This window comes from Carettochelys insculpta, chromosome 28 (genome assembly GCF_033958435.1).
Source record: "Carettochelys insculpta isolate YL-2023 chromosome 28, ASM3395843v1, whole genome shotgun sequence".
Lineage (NCBI taxonomy): Eukaryota > Metazoa > Chordata > Testudines > Carettochelyidae > Carettochelys > Carettochelys insculpta.
Genome location: NC_134164.1, coordinates 5,770,848 through 5,774,189, shown reverse-complemented (window position 1 = coordinate 5,774,189; position 3,342 = coordinate 5,770,848).

Below are 3,342 nucleotides of genomic sequence, written 5' to 3'. Positions count from 1 at the left end.
TCCACCAGCCTGGGCACTGCCCATGGGGCTTTAATCCCCAGGAAGGGATTTCTAGCCTGGAGGCCGACTGGGGTTCATTAGAGAGTTCCCCTTGTCGTTTGCCTTGGGTTCGTTAGGGAGGCCGGGCCATGAATATTTCACCAGTTCAGCTTCTGTCGTGGGGACACGGGGCCCGTCTGGCTGCTTTGCCTTTGAGCTCTGAGCGCAGCAGGCCTGGGAGCCGGCCTTTCCCAACAGCTTGTAAAGGATTTATTCTGAGGCTGCTGAGCTGTGATGCTCAGGAGACCTGCTGGGCGGCCAGCTGGGCCTGGGGCGAGCAAAAAGCAAAGCCCCTGGCAGGAGGTCCTGCTGTTGGAAGACACCAGAGAGCTGTGGCAGTTGCTTATCCGCCACAGGCAGTGCCCTGGCAAAGAGCCCCCCTCCCACCTTGTCCAGGCTGTGCAAAACGTTAGAACCAAAATTCTAGGGGCAAAGAGAAAAAAAATCCTTTCTGGGTTGGGAGGAGGGGAGTGCCCAGGGTTTTGCTGAGCGCTGACCGGCCTGGCTCCATGAGTAGGGCCCCACCTGCAAAGCTCCCAGTGTGTGTGGATGGGGAAAACCCCTGGCTGGCTCCTGAGGGGTGGCTGGGGGAAGGTCCATCCAGCCCCCTGGCCAGGGCCTGCTATGTGCAGACAGGCTTGTGGGAGATGGGGCAGCTCCAAGCTCAGCGAGTGAGTTAACTGTCCCCCCTGGCAGCCTCACTCCATCTGTAATGCCCCCTCTCTGCTACAGGTCTCTGCACCTCCCCAGCCTCCTCCCCCAGCCACGCCTGGTGCTGAGCCGTGCTTTGCCCTGGTCAGAGCCTCCCCCCGACCGGCTCCCAAGCACTCGCTGGCTCAGGGCCCTGGTGCTCCTGGCAGCTGGAGGGCCCTTGGATTCTGCAGGGGGCAGAGCTGGGCCTGCAGGAATGCGGGAGGGTCGCTGGGGTGCCGGCTGGTGGAGCCAGCAGGAGCTTGGGCGGTGCACTGCTGGGTTGCTTCCTAACGATTCCTGCAGCAACCTGGGGGGGCCCTAGACACGCTCACACCCCGGCACCCAGCCCGCCAAGGGGCTCCCTGAGCTGTTCCCGGCCCAGTCTGGTCCATCTCTCAGCACGGCTGTAGCCAGCAGCCTGCAGTTGTGCCACCCCTCGGGCCCCGGAGCCTGTATGCTCCTCGTTCTGTGGACGGGCGTGGAAGCTGGCCGGGCTCAGCTTTCTGGGTTCACCTGCTGTCGACGGGGCAGGTCTGTCTGAGCAGAGGTAGCACTGGTGACCTGGGGGCATTGCACGCATGGGGCAAGGGGCAAGGGGCCTTTCCTGCCTGCAGTGTAGTGCTTTCCTTGGCTGCTTTGCAGGGAGCCCCTCGCATCCGGCCTTACAGGGCCATGCCAGGGGATGAATCCGTTTGCTCTTCTGAGCACCACCAGGCTGCAAAGCCCAGCCTGGCCGCTCGGCTCGCCGGCTGCGGGCTCCCCTGGCAGGGCTTTGCAGGCAGCTTATGATCTCATTAGGCCTCCCTCCCTGGAACCCGTCACCATGTAATCAATGGAGAGTCAGGGATCGCTGCTGGCCCAGAGCTCGTGCCGGGGGATTAGCTTCTGCTGCCAGGCACGGCGGCTGCGCCAGGAACACCTCATCACCCGGCCTGAAATTACCACCGGTTGTTTTGCAAAGGGTGGGGAGCAGGGTTACCTGTGCCGCACAGAGGCCAGCGGAGAGCAAGGGGCGGGGTGCAGGATCACTCCCAGTGGGATCAGGGTCCCCTGCCAGGCCATGCGCGACACGGGGTAGATAAACCCAAGGAGGTTTGGGCCATCAGTGGCCACTAGCCAGGCCGGGGAGGGAGGGAGTCCCTGGCCTCTGTTTGCCACAAGCTGGGGTGGAGGACGGGAGGGATTGCTCAGTTAGCTGTTGTGTTCGTTCCCATGGGGGCGGCTGGGGGAAGGAGATGGGGCTAGGTGGACCTTTGGGCAGGCTGGTGCCCCCGTTCGTACCCAGTGTCACACGTGAGGGAGAGCAGGGGGCTGGGTGTGGCACGTGCTCCCTGCACAGGAAAAGCTCCTTAGCCGGGTTGCATCTCCCTGGTCCAGACCTGGGGAGGTTAATTCCCCCACCCCCTGCTGCTGGCCTTTCACCCGCAGCTCCCCGCTGCTGGCCCCCCAGCCCCACATGGCTGTAGGGGGGTGCCAGCTCCACCCCCGGCCCTGCACGGCTGCCGCCATGGGGCACCCACTCCAGGGTGCTCTCCTGCCCCCCCAGTCTGTGGTCCGGGAGCATCCGGGGTCCTGCCTGCCCAGGGATGTGGCCAGCCCAGAGGGGACTGGGCTTAGGAGGTTCAAGGCTATGAACTAGGTGGGGCAAGGGCAGGAGGCCCCATTAGCCCCTGTAGAGGGAAGTTATGTGCAGCCCAGCACCCCCAGACCACCGGGGAGAGGGGAGGTCCTGGGTGTAGCAGGGGTGAGGGCTGGGGAGGGAGATGGGAGGGAAGGCCAGTGGGGGGCTGAGGTGGGCACTTCAGGGGTGCATATGGAGGACCCTGCTGGGGAAGCTTGGACCGGTGTGAGTGCAGTGTGCAGGGAGGGTGTCTGGGAGCTGAGGGGGGCTGGAGTGGGGGCAGGGAGGGCAGGTCGTGGGGTGTGCTGGTGGTGGGGAGCAGGGTGTGGAGATGGGGTGTATGGGGCAGGATGAAGGAGGTGGTTGGGGTGAAGTTAAGGGAGTGGGGTGGGTAGTTGTGGGTAGGAGCGTAGGCTGGGGGGATGGAGTGGAGGGTTGTCGGAGGGAGGGTTTGGAGTTTGGGGTTCAGAGGTCCGGTGGTGAGCAGTGGGGGTGGAGTGCAGGGGCTGTATGTAGCTGGGAGTTGGGTGCTGGGTTTTGAGGTGCAGGGGGCATGTAAGTGGGAGTGGGTTGGAGTTTGGGGGTCAGGGTGCAGAGGGTGGGGGTGAAGTGGTGGTAATTGGGCATAGGGGTGTGGGGCTTGGGGGTGCAGGTAGTTGGAGATAGGCATCGGGGTTTCGGGGTGCAGAGGGTGGGGGGAGGGCAGTGGGTAGGTGGGGGTGCAGGGTTTTCGGGTGTCGGGGTAGGGCTGCGGGGTTGCGGGGTGCAGAGGGTGGGGGGAGGGCAGTGGGTAGGTGGGGGTGCAGGGTTTTGGGGTATCGGGGTAGGGCTGCGGGGTACCGGGGCGCGAGAGGTTCGAAGGGGCAGCGGGCGGGGGGGCGTTGGGGGTGCAGGGAGCGGACCCAGCGCGGCAGGGGCCTGGCTCGGCTCGGCTCGGGGCCGCCCGGTGCCCGCCCCCGGCCCCGCCCCTCCCCTCCCCTCCCGGCAGA